The sequence below is a fragment of the Podarcis bocagei genome (genome assembly GCF_964188305.1).
Source record: "Podarcis bocagei genome assembly, chromosome: 6".
Lineage (NCBI taxonomy): Eukaryota > Metazoa > Chordata > Lepidosauria > Squamata > Lacertidae > Podarcis > Podarcis bocagei.
Window position 1 is genome coordinate 8,166,576 of NC_138130.1, and position 13,593 is coordinate 8,180,168.

At 46.8% G+C, this 13,593-nt stretch overlaps 1 long non-coding RNA gene across 1 annotated transcript; it reads left to right on the plus strand.

Annotated features, from left to right (window-relative positions):
• The first annotated feature begins 7,239 nt into the window (after positions 1–7,239).
• On the plus strand, positions 7,240–9,515 carry LOC308589541. Its single transcript, XR_014009370.1, has 3 exons — positions 7,240–7,317; positions 8,123–8,220; positions 9,428–9,515. It is a non-coding gene; the product is annotated as an uncharacterized lncRNA (long non-coding RNA).
• The last annotated feature ends 4,078 nt before the right edge of the window (positions 9,516–13,593 follow it).

The following is a 13,593-nucleotide window of genomic DNA, read 5'->3' on the forward strand; positions in this document are numbered from 1 at the left end:
TCTGAAACCCATCTGTTTCTAAAGGTGTCAAGTTTTTCCCCAGAACCTTGGTTTTTTGTTTATTCAACTTAAATCTCACCACCCGACCAAACTCATGAATCAATTCTAAAACTCTTTTTGTACTAGATACTGGCTCCTGTAATGTTAAAACCAAGTCATCTGCAAAAGCTTTCAGTTTATATTGTTTCACTCCGACCTGTAGGGCTGCCATTTCAAAGGACGACAGTGATCTGGTCCATGTATTGTTTGGGAAAGTGAGAACTTGGTAGGTTCATTTTTAAATGTGAGCTGAATTGAACCTTGCCCCGCTCTCTCCATCCATCTCTGGACGCCCCCAACATACACAGCCTTTCTCCTTCTATCATTGTTGGAGCACTAACTTCTTGGCTTTGCACTTCCACACTTAGGAGGCCCCTGGTGGCAGGTCTCCTCTCCTGCTTATGGATTTCCCACCCCATGGTCATGGAGGAAAGTCACAGACACCAAATGGTTCTTCAGCCATCCTTGGAGGGACCTTAGAATTGCTCCATTACAGTACAATCCTAGGTCCATTACAGTGGTACCTCTGGTTGCGAATGGGATCAGTTCCGGAGGCCTGTTCGCAACATGAAAAGCCCGCAACCTGAAGCGCCATATATGCGCAGGTGTGTGGCGCGATTTGGCGCTTGTGTGCATGCGCGAAGTACGATTTAGTGCTTCTGCGCATGCGCAAGCGGCGAAACCCAGAAGTAACCCTTTCTGGTACCTCCGGGTCGCCGCAGGATGCAGGATGCAACCTGAAAAAACGTAACAGGAAGCAAATGTAACATGAGATATGACTGTACTTAGAATTAAGTCTCACATTGCATTAGATAGGGCTTAGTCTCTGGAAGGTGCAGACAGGATAATTGCCTTAATCTGGAAAAAAAAGTGGTTGCATCCTCAACCAGTTTCTCCAAGTGTCTCCTCAGAAATTAATGGCAATACTTCAGAGTAACTCATTTGAGAGCATCTTATATGTAGCGAAAAGGGTGAAAAAGTAACAACAAGCAGTGAAAATAAACATTTATTGAAGACTGAGTTAAACTCATACAGTATAATAAAGGCATTCCCCCCTAGCAAGTGGACACAAAATACTTTGCTAGCTTAATATCTTTTTTTTAACGATGTGCACACGGTTCTGTTTTTAAATTTAATTTCTGGAATAGAATTGCATATCCTAAAGGTTAGATGTAAATGCCAGAGTCCCAAATCTCCAGGTGATAGCACTGGTAATTAGCTGCAGGTCCAAACAGAGCAAATGAAAATGTGATACAGAAGATGTAATGTCTTTACAGAATTTTAAATACATGTATTGAATTTTCACCTTTCCCTTTTCAGCTGCTAATCATTATGCCTCCAGCCATGAGCTCAGTTATGCATGCCTAAATCCCATTGATTTCATGCATAACTGGGTGCAGGATAGCATCCTAAGGTCAATGTGATATTGCTCTTGCTCTTTTTTTTTTACATTGTGTTTTTCCAATATAGTCACGCAAAACTTCAGAGTATAAAAGAAACTTTAATCCTCTGTTTTCATACATCTAACATTTTCATACATAGTTCATACACAAAATAGCAATGAGTGGAACATCAAAAACAATATAATTACTTATGAAGTACCGAGGAATGCCAGTAGGTATGGTGCAAGTCAGCTGCAATAATTATTATCCAGCAACAGCTGGAGAAATATTTTCCAGTCTTCTGCGATGCTTCTGAGCCAGTGCATTCTAGAGGTCAGAGTATTGGGTAGGAACCCAGGTGACCAGGTTCAAATTCCAGTCAGCCATGAAGCTCACTGGGTGATTTTAGCCAGCCACAGTCTCTCAGCTTAACCCTGTGAAGAGAAACTGGGCACCTTGACCTCCTTAGAAGAAAGATTGGGATATAAGTGTTGTAGTGTTAGTAGCAGTAAAATAACACATTAACAGCAGCAGAAACCCATCTGTCTGTCTTGAGAGACAATGGAGTGTGCCTCCAGGGGTGAAGTCAAACCACTGTGCCAACAGCACCAATGTGACCCCCGGGGGGGGGCAAGCCTGGTCAGTGTGCCTGGAGGTCCTGGGCTGCCCAGGAGACAAGACCCCCCTCTCGGTCTTGCTGATATGGTCCAAAGGAAAGCAGAGCAATGAATTTGGCACCAGCTTGGCTGCAGGAGTTGCCGGAAGAAGGAATGCAAGGTGCCATCCAATCCTCTTAGGGACTCCACTCCAGCCTTTTCTTCTCCTGAAGATATCACCAGGCATGGGAGCTTTAAGTTTAGGAGTTTCCCTTCTCCTAGGTTCCCAGGCTGCCGATCCCCATCTGCCCCTCACTTCCCTCTACAGTACAGGCCAAAACAGCCTTCTTGACCGTTGGTCCCACTATTGATCTTGTCCGCTCAATCCACCATATCCTGGATTATAATAATGGATGGGCTGTATTCAATTTAATCATTGCATTAACGGAAAGCAGCAAAAATTATTACCACTAGTGCAACAGGACTTCCTGCTGCTCTCCCTGCCCCTCCCCATTACCTCTCCCAATCTGCTCTGGAGCATCAAAACTCACAAAACAGCATGCTGGGGTGAGGGTGGAGGGGGAATATAAGGTTAAGCAAACAGAAATAATAATAATAATAATAAATAATAATAATAAATTTTATTTATATCCCGCCCTCCCCAGCCAAAGCCGGGCTCAGGGCAGCTAACAACAATCAAATAATCAGTCAAATAATCACACAATCTAAAAATATTTCATTATAAAAATTAATTAAATCAAATTGATGGCAACCAATTAAGCAGAATTATGTGCAGGTTGCCAGAGGAGGGAGTCAGGCTGCGCCCTGACCAAAGGCCTGGCGGAACAACTCTGTCTTGCAGGCCCTGCGGAAAGATGTCAGGTCCCGCAGGGCCCTAGTCTCTTTTGACAGAGCATTCCACCAGTTTGGAGCTGCAGCCGAGAAGGCCCTGGCTCTAGTTGAGGCCAGCCTAACCTCTCTGAGGCCTGGGACCTTGAGGATGTTATTATTTGCAGACCGTAGGTTTCTCTGTGGGGCATACCAGGAGAGGCGGTCCCGTAGGTACGAGGGTCCTAGGCCGTATAGGGCTTTAAAGGTTAAAACCAGCACCTTAAACCTGATCCTGTACTCCACCGGGAGCCAGTGCAGCTGGTATAATACCGGATGAATGTGCTCTCGCAGCGAAGACCCCATAAGGAGTCTCGCCGCGGCATTCTGCACCCGCTGGAGTTTCTGGGTCAGTCTCAAGGGCAGCCCCACGTAGAGCGAGTTACAATAATCCAGTCTGGAGGTGACCGTCGCATGGATCACAGTGGCTAGGTCAGGACGAGAGAGATAAGGGGCCAACTGCTTAGCTTGGCGGAGATGAAAAAATGCCGCCTTTGTTATAGCTGTAATCTGCGACTCCATAGAGAGGGAGGTATCGAAGATTACACCCAAACTCTTAACGGACGGTGCTGGCACTAATTGCACCCCCGCAAGAGATGGGAGTTGCCCCCTCGATCCCATATCGTCCCGCCCCAGCCAGAGGACCTCTGTCTTCGAAGGATTTAACTTCAACCGGCTCCCACGTAACCATCCAGCCACAGCTTCCAGACATCTGGTCAGTGTGTCTGGGGCCGAGTCAGGATGGCCATCCATCAACAGATAGAGTTGGGTGTCATCAGCATACTGATGGCAACCCAGCCCAAAACTCCGGACAAGCTGGGCGAGGGGGCGCATAAAGATGTTAAAAAGCATCGGGGAGAGAATTGCACCCTGAGGCACTCCACACACCAAGGAGTGGCGTGATGACAATTCCCCCCCAAGCGCCACCCTCTGTCCCCGACCAGAGAGAAACGAGCGCAGCCATTGAAGGACTGTGCCCTGGATCCCCACGTCGGCAAGGCGGTGGTCCAGGAGTTCGTGATCGACCATGTCAAAGGCTGCTGACAGATCTAGAAGAATCAGCAGCCCTGACCCGCCTCGATCCAGCTGCCTGCGGAGATCATCTGTTAGGGCGACCAGAGCCGTCTCGGTCCCATGACCAGCGCGGAAGCCGGACTGGAATGGGTCCAGAGCAGATGTTTCATCCAGAAACCTACCAAGCTGTTCAGCAACCGCTCTCTCAATCACCTTACCCAGGAATGGAAGATTCGAGACCGGGCGGTAATTGGATAGATCTGAGGGATCTAATGATGTTTTCTTTAAGAGCGGACGCACCACCGCCTCCTTCAGTTCCCCTGGGAATATCCCGGTGCCAAGGGACAAATTGATGATATCCCCCAGGGGGCCCCGCACCTCGTCTGGACACGCTCTAATCAGCCATGACGGGCACGGGTCAAGAGGACAGGTGGTGGGCTTTCCAGCTTGGAGGAATCTGTCCACATCGGCTGGAGACATCCGGTCAAAGTGGTCCAATACTGGACCCGAGGACAGTCGAGGGGCCTCCAGTTCCTTTATTGTATCCAAATTGGCAGGGAGGTCATGGCGGAGCAACAGGACCTTCTCCGCAAAAAAGCTCGCAAATGCCTCACAGCTGTGTGTCAGATTGTTATTTAAATTTGGCTGTCCTTCAAGGGACGTTAAAGACCGAATTATACTAAATAATTGCGCCGGGCGAGAGCTAGCAGATGCAATGGAGGCCGAGAAGTAAGACTTCTTAGCAGCCTTCACTGCCATCTCATAGGTTTTCATAAAAACCCTATAAGATGTTCTTGAGGCTCCATCACGGGCACCCCGCCATACTCGCTCTAGCCGTCTGAGGTCCCGCTTCATTTCCCGAAGCTCCTCGGTAAACCAGGGAGCCCGGTTTCTGCGGGGTCGCAGAGGGCGCTTAGGTGCGATCTCATCGATGGCTGCCAGGAGCTGGGTATTCCAGCCCTCAACAAGCTCTGTCAATGAGTCACCAGGGGGAGCAAGGTCCCGCAAGGCTTGACGGAATCTATCCGGGTCCATCAGCCTCCGCGGGCGAGCCCAAATCGGCTCGCCACCTAAGCAGGGTGGGGGTGGAAAGTCAATCCTGGCTTTCAGAGCGTAGTGATCAGACCATGGCACCTTCATCGAAGGAAACATGATCACATCTATACCGGCGCCAAAGATCAAATCCAGCGTGTGGCCTGCTTGATGTGTGGGGCCCGAAACAAACTGGGAGAGCCCTAGTGTCGCCATGGAAGACACCAGGTCCAGAGCCTGTGAGGAGGGAGTGGCATCAGCGTGGAAGTTGAAGTCTCCCAATACCAATAGGTTAGGGAACTCCAAGGCCCAGCCGGCCACCGCCTCCAGCAGGCCTGACAGGGTGGCTGCTGGTGCGCTAGGTGGCCGGTACACCAGCCAGACAGCCAAGCTCTCCTCGGAGCCCCACACTAGGCCAACACATTCAATGCCGGGGATCGATGGCGATGGTAGAGCCCTGAAAGAACAATCTTCCCGGATTAATACTGCCACCCCTCCCCCCCGGCCCACAGTCCGTGACTGGTGGAGGACGGAGAAACCCGGGGGCGCCATCTCTCGTAAGGTAACAGTTACCCCTTCGCGCACCCAGGTCTCCGTCACACAAGCCAGGTCAACTCCCTGCGAGATAAAGAAATCTCGCAGGGTAGCAGTTTTGTTGCCTATAGACCTGGCATTGCACAACACCAGTGAAGGAGGTGAGTAATCCTTGCTCACCCTACCCTCGTCTCTCGGGATGGGGCGCAGATTGGAAGGGGTACGAGCATATCCATATCTCGATCCCCTTCGCCTATAACATCTGCCCCCACCGCCATACCTCCCTCGCCCCTCCACGGTCGCAATCCCAAGCCTCATACTAACCTCCATTTACAAATAGAAAACAAAACAACCAAAACTATTATGCCCAAACAAAACCAATCCCCGCCCCACTCAGTGTCCAACCCCAAAAACAAAACAAAATGGAACAACAAAAATACATAAATAAAAACCACCATTCACGGTGGTACAACAAAGTAAACAATAAAAGCACCTTTAAAACACCTTAAAATATATAAAAACATCTTTAACATTTGCAGCAGATAATGAAATAATATAATATTATAAAAAACAACAACCCCCATTTAAGGTGCTGCAAATTAAAAGCAATTAAAACATTTAAAACTATTTTGTCCATTGCTGCCGGTAGCTGCTCTGTCCTCTAAACTGTGATGGTAGTGCAGGCCCCGCCCCCTAGGCCGGATGGAGTTGGCAGGAGAGGGAGCGGTCTTCCCAACACTCACGCAAGCAGCAGCACCAGCAGTCGTGTCCCGGAGGCCTCTCCCAGGCCTCTTATGCTGTGGCGATGAATGCAGGCCCCGCCCCCTAGGCCAGATGGAGTTGGCAGAAAGGGAGCGGTCCTCCCAACACTCACGCAAGCAGCAGCACCAGCAGTCGTGTCCCGGAGGCCTCTCTCAGGGCTCTTATGCTGTGGCGATGAATGCAGGCCCCGCCCCCTAGGCCAGATGGAGTTGGCAGAAAGGGAGCGGTCCTCCCAACACTCACGCAAGCAGCAACAGCAGTCGTGTCCCGGAGGCCTCTCTCAGGGCTCTTATGCTGTGGCGATGAATGCAGGCCCCGCCCCCTAGGCCAGATGGAGTTGGCAGAAAGGGAGCGGTCCTCCCAACACTCACGCAAGCAGCAGCACCAGCAGTCGTGTCCCGGAGGCCTCTCCCAGACCTCTTATGCTGTGGCGATGAGTGCAGGCCCCGCCCCCTAGGCCAGATGGAGTTGGCAGAAAGGGAGCGGTCCTCCCAACACTCACGCAAGCAGCAGCACCAGCAGTCGTGTCCCGGAGGCCTCTCCCAGACCTCTTATGCTGTGGCGATGAGTGCAGGCCCCGCCCCCTAGGCCAGATGGAGTTGGCAGAAAGGGAGCGGTCTTCCCAGCACTCACAAAGCAGCAACAGCAGTCCATGCTGATGGAATGATCTCCTTAAAGCTATCTTTGTCAACAAATAACACTGCTCCATGAAAACAACTTTCTGCAGTCAAGCTGTCAATGAACTTCCCTGCTCAAAGGAATGTTACCGTGTGGATGTATTGCACAGGTCACTAGACCCAGGAGAATTAAACACATAATTTTTATTACTCTTTATTCTGCGATCTTGGACTAATACCAGCCGGATGAAGATAACAGCAGGGGAGTTCACACAAACCACTCAGTGTGTTGAAGGAACACATCAAGGGAGTGGGTGGACTCTGAGGTTTGCCCTGTCCCTCTCTCCTGCCAACTGCTGCTGCCATGATCTCCTGACATCTGTAGGGTCAAGAGATATTGGAAGAAGTTCTACCCATGCTCAGAAGTATGGAGGAAGAGATTCTTCACATGGGGTAGGACTCTGACTGAATGGGGGGGGTGTCTTTCCTTGCATTCATCTGTATAATCCATGGGTATACCCTGTGCAACCTTTTGACATCCTCCACACAGTCTTACGGGGACACGGGTGGCGCTGTGGGTTAAACCACAGAGCCTAGGGCTTGCCAATCAGAAGGTCGGCGGTTCGAATCCCCGCAACAGGGTGAGCTCCTGTTGCTCGGTCCCTGCTCCTTCCAACCTAGCAGTTTGAAAGCACATCAAAGTGCAAGTAGATAAATAGGTACCGCTTCGGCGGGAAGGTAAACGGCATTTCCGTGCGCTGCTCTGGTTTGCCAGAAGCGGCTTTGTCATGCTGGCCGCATGACCCGGAAGCTGTACGCCAGCTCCCTCGGCCAATAAAGCGAGATGAGCGCCACAACCCCAGAGTCAGTCACGACTGGACCTAATGGTCAGGGGTCCCTTTACCTTTACACAGTCTTACAATGGCATGGGTGTGAGGTGTTCATGTGAATCCCCCTAATGAGTGCTACTAAATCCCTCATACTGCTGCCATGCTAGATTAGCGAAGCTCTGACTGGGTGGTGATGTTGGTAGACCATTGTAACTCTTAAGTCTGCCAGAGTATTCTGTCTTATTTTAACAGGATAAGGAGAAGGAATGGGTGGAGAAAGTTGTTAAGTGATGGGGAAGAATGGTACAATTGTCAAAGAGGATTGCTTAGTCCAAGTTATAAAAACTGCTGCAGGGAGTGAGAAGGAAATGTGGGTTGGCAATGCTAATCAGCCCAGTACAAAACTGAATTTTGCTGTCATCTTGCAGAGCCCGTTTTCCCTGGGCTGGTTCCTGGAGAGAACATTGTTCATCTAACAGCGTGATGATGCTTCTTCCAGAGTGCAGTGACTCCTGTATTTATTTAAGTACGTGTTTGCACTTTCCTTCTATTTGTATTATTCTGATGTTAGTTCTAGTTTCAGGTATTTTATGACTGGAAGTTGTGGGGATTCTGTTTATATTTATGAGAAGTGCTGAAGTTCCCAATTTAGTTGCAAAGGTCGCCTATTCCTATAGAATGTAAAAATGGTTATGCCCGGCAACAGGAAGAAATGTGTGCAGCTGGTGTGCTTGTAAATGTCAGGCAAGCTGCTTTTGGGGATAAAAAGGATCGCTGTAATTGAACATCCCTGCATAGCTGTAAAAGTAAGCAATTAGAATATATTTAAAACTTCTTCACCTGGAAACAGAATAAAATGCATGTGTGCTATGTGACTCTTAACAGATGACGTAGATCTTAAAATGGCATTTTGCTTCTGCAGCCCCTCATTGATGATATTTTGGGGCAATAACCTTTGCAGTTGTTCTTGTGCCAGACTTAGAGCAAACTAAATGTTCGGCCGGCATCTGAGATGTGGGGGTTGCAGCTAACCAAGTTATATTCAGAATAGACCCATTCAAGTCAACGGACAAGGCTAAATTGCATCCATTAATTTCAGTGGTTCTGCTCTGAAGGTAGCTGGGCACAGCCTTGCTAACTCAGCTTACTGCCAAATAACTGAAAAGGGATAGCAAAGTGCCATCGGGATGTGGGAAGCAGTCTGTGAGGGAAGGGGGCCTAACCTTTCATTGCCTGCAGTTCCCTCCATCTCCCTCAGCCGTGGCAAAGGAAGGAAGGAGCTATAGGGAGCTATGCAAAATTGAAAAGCTTAAGGGTGGTATTCAATGCTGGTCCTTCTCAAAGTAGACCCATTAAAATTAATAGGCATGACTAACTCAGGCCCATTAATTTGAATGTGTTTACTCTGAGTAAAATGAGCACTGAATGCAACTCTAGCTAACTAAGATTCTGACATGGAGCTGCTTTCAAGTCTCCAGATGATTTTGGAAGTCTTCCCTGTGTGCTTTGGAAATATCTGAACTGATCTAAAGGCATGCACAAGCACACACACACATATAGCATAATCAATATTCAAAAACCATCCATATATATGGTTTTTGAGTATTGACCATAATTCTGTGGGCTAATCAACCCTACTATGCATTCTCCTGTATATCTTGAAATCGGTGTTCTTTTATAGCCTGACAACATCATTGATTCCCTTTAATTATGTATTCTGCACATTCTTGTAGGGAATGCTTGTGGAGTTGCCTCATAGAAGCATTACAGCACAGCAGCCAGCTACAAAGAAGGATGGCTTGGTGCAATAGCTAGGATACACTACTCCCCAAACAACATCAACAGGTAAAACCTCTTACATCTCAGTTCAACAACTTTTAGATCTCAGCTCTTCAGAAAAATCTCTGAAGTATGATTTCCAAAGAGAGAGAGAGAGAGAGAATGAGCTATGCAGACTATGAGAACTTTGGGTAAGAAACATGTTAGCAACAAACGCAGATGGAAATCCATCATGACCAAATGAATATTTGTGCTTGTTGTGAAATCTGAGGATGTGAAAAGATCAGAATTTGTGTAAATGTAAAGAGAAGACCAAACCAGGCAGGAAGTGGCAGGTTGTGGGAGAATTTCATTTATGCACATTTAATATGTATGTGACCGCACATACAAACATCACACTGAACCTGGAAGTAACGTAAAAATGTCCCCTAAACGGGCAGGGTGAGGCAGAACAGGGTGTTTTCAGGCTGTTTCAATGGTGTTTCACAATTTCACTTAAATGTGTGGCGCTTTTGGAAAATAACTCCCACATAAATGGGGGGGGGTGTTGCCTGTATGGGGAAATTTTGTTGAGATATATATCTGACTGTTGGCATACAACCAAGGAACGGGGGCAATTGGCAGGCCCCCAGCTGGCTCCAGCCCACTGGCTGGTGTGCCGGGCGATCTCCAGTCCTTGTTGCAGCATCTGCGACCCACAGCTTCAAAAGCTGGAGCATGCAACTCAGCAGAGATAATGCTCAAACAGAAGTGGCAGGAGAGGTTGTGTGAGCATATTTACAAGCAGTTTATCAGCATACATCAGGACAAAACATGTCCGATCTCCTTTGTGTCCAAAGCAAGACAGCAAAAGCAAAAGCTATACACAAACGGAAGTTCCCAGCAAGCTGTGCTGGAGTGTAAACAGGCATGTGACATACAACAATCATGCCTGTTCCTTAAGGTGGAACGGAATATCCTGACACTGACATGTACAATTGCATGATTTAGATATTTTCAATGTGTTTCTATTTTATTTGTATTGTTTACCACCTTGGTGTTTGGCATTCTGGCATACTTTTGAATGAAAGGAAGGGAAGAAATTTGATTAGCAGCAGCAGCAGCACCACCAGCACCACCACCACCGAGAATTTAGGACCATCTAGTGTTTGTAGTTCTTCACTCTTTTCTTTGTTCCTTTCCTTTCTTTTCTTTTCTTTTCTTTTCTTTGCTTTTCTCTTTGCTTTTTCATTTCTCTTTCCCGCTCTTCCTCCCCACTTTTCTTGTTCTGCTTTTCTGCTCCTTTGATTTTCCTCTTATGTTGTGTGTGGCGATATGGATAGGTTTGAGTGTTTCACTGAATGTATAAAAGGTTTCACAACATGATCAGAATTCTTCAATAGAGAAGGGCCTTTCCAGACTGAAATTGTATAGATAATGCTAAATAAAGGGTGACTGGCTAGTTTAGAAAGTTAATTTAAGATTAGTTGGGGGGTGGGAAGAGAGATCAGAAAATGTTTCAAAAACATATTATTGATTTACTTGTTTGCAGTAGAACAAAGTATAACTCAGGATGACAGTAAGTTCACTTTTAATCAGCTCTCCTTCATTTCAGCATGGCTTGCACAGGAAAACATCCTGGTGGATTGTACCCCAGGGTTGCAAGCTACCCATGTATTACCTAAAGGTTTCAGTTTCTTCCAAGCAAGATAAAATTAATATTTTGCTCCCAGGAAGGAAAACATGATTCCGTATTCTTGACAAATGAGTAGGGTGAGCTGCTGAAAGCATGACTTGAATGTAATTAACCTCAAGCAAGATTCAACATAGAATCATAGAACTGTAGTTGGAAGGGACCCCAGGGTCATCTAGTCCAGCCCTGCAATGCATGAGTCTCAACTAGCTCATCCATAGCAGATGGCCACCCAGCCTCTGCTTATAAACCTCCAAGGAAGGAGAGTCCACCATTTTCTGGAGTCCATTCCACTGTCAAACAGCTCTTATCAGAAAATTTATCCTGATGTTTAGTCAGAATCTCCTTTCATGTAACTTGAATCCATTACAGTGGTACCTCTGGTTACGAACTTAATTCATTCCGGAGGTCCATTCTGAAACCAGAACCGTTCTTAACCTGAGGTACCACTTTAGCTAATGGGGGCCTCCCTCTGCTGCAATTTCTGTTCTCATCCTGAGGCAAAGTTCTTAACCCGAGGTACTACTTCCGGGTTAACGAAGTCTGTAACCTGAAGTGTTTGTAACTCGAAGTGCTTGTAACCTGAGGTACCACTGTAATTTGGGTCCTAGCCTGCAGAGCAGGAGAAAACAGTCTTGTGCATTTCCCATGTGACAGCCCTTTAGATATTTGAATATGGTTATTAATACCTCCTCTCAAGCTAAACATACTCAACTCCCTCAACCATTTCTCATACAACTTGGTTTCCAGACCTGTGATCATCTTGGTCCTTTGCCCATGTTCCAGCTTGGCAATATCTGGCATGACTTGTTTTTGAAAAAACTGTGCTGGGTCTTAGTAATCACAGCATCCTTTTCTAAGTGCTCACAGACCAACTGTTGAATCATTTGTTTTGGACCTTTCCTAGCACTGACATCAAGCTGACCAGTTTGCAGTTTCCTGGTTCTTCTCCACCCAACTTTTGAACATAGGCACATTTTCCGGCCTACAGTCTGCAGGGGTCTCACCTATTCTCAAAAATTTCTCAAAAATTATAGACAGAAGCGCTGAGATTACATCCACAAGCTCCTTGGGTGCAGCTCATCAGGCCCTGGAGATCTGAATTCCATTAAAGTAGCTAAATGTTTCCTTACTATATCTTTTCCCATCTTGGGCTGAAACTCCCTTGCTGCATCATGTATTCCATTACAACCAGGTTGGGGACTGTTTTCCTTTTGAGTAAAGGCAAAACAGGTGTTGAGCAGTTCTGACAGCTAGTGGGGGAAAACTTTATATGCCAAAATACAAGGAGTTTTAAATATAGGCTGTCTAATTTATGAGTTATGGTTTAAAAAATTCAAATGCAATATTGTGGATTCAAATCATTTGTAACATTGAGGCATTCTACATGATGACAGTTTTCTTTTACAATCTACCAAGGGAAAATGAAAATATTTCCATTATTTTTTAGATAAGCTATGCGATTAACATTTAAAAGGCCTTATCGGTCTGCTAGTTATTATTAATTTTTTTGTCCACTTCTATAACAAATACATACTGTTCAGAATATGTTTGTTTTTTCTGTGGCCATTTTCATGTGACAATAAATAGGCTTTTGGCAAGGTCAGAACTTCCTCAGTCAGACCTCTCAACATCCTCCCCACCTCGGACATGTTTGCTTTTACACCAGACTTGAACAACTTGTGATCTAATGAGCCCACCAGCTGAGTATGAACACAATAAATCCCTTGGGTTGTGGTTGTTGCTTTGCCTATTTGATATTACAAAACCAGGGAGGTTACTGGGTGCTTTGGGGGGGCATAATATGTGGCTGGGGGCTTTGGGGAGGGGGTCAGTACTGACTCCAGATTTATGGGGAAGGGGCTTGGGGAAAATGCCCTCAAATGAGCCACATTCCTGAGTGGGCCAATTTCCTTCTTGCTGATACCACCATTTGCTTGCCCTTTCCATTGGGGGCCAGTCCTTACTGTTGCCAAGAGAGGACAAGGCAAGTGGATGCTGCCCCTTCTTCTGTCTCCTGCCCCTGCTTATTTGCTTTGAGTAGAACAGGTGAACAGGCAGCAACAGCAAGGAACATTGGAGCTGGTCCATTAGGGCAAATGGGGCTGTGCCCCATCAATCTTAGTCTGCCCTCAGCCAACCCACGCCTGCCTGCCTCTTTACAACCAGTACAGGGAGTGGTGCTGCCAATCACCTCCCTTCTCTCTAGTCTCAGTGTTGTTTTGAAGAAGAAAAAATCCTCCCCTTTGATAATTTTCCCAAATGCAATTTATTTTCTCAGTCATTGTAGTTGGCGGAAAATGCAGAAGACATTTTGGGCAAAATACTACTGAGCATGCATTAAGCTGCTGCTGCTGCTTTTAATAGTCTATGCGTTGATGGACAGCATTCATGCCCAGGGTGTTGAGAGATCTTTGGTCCAGCTGTAGAGTAATAAAGCATTTTTTT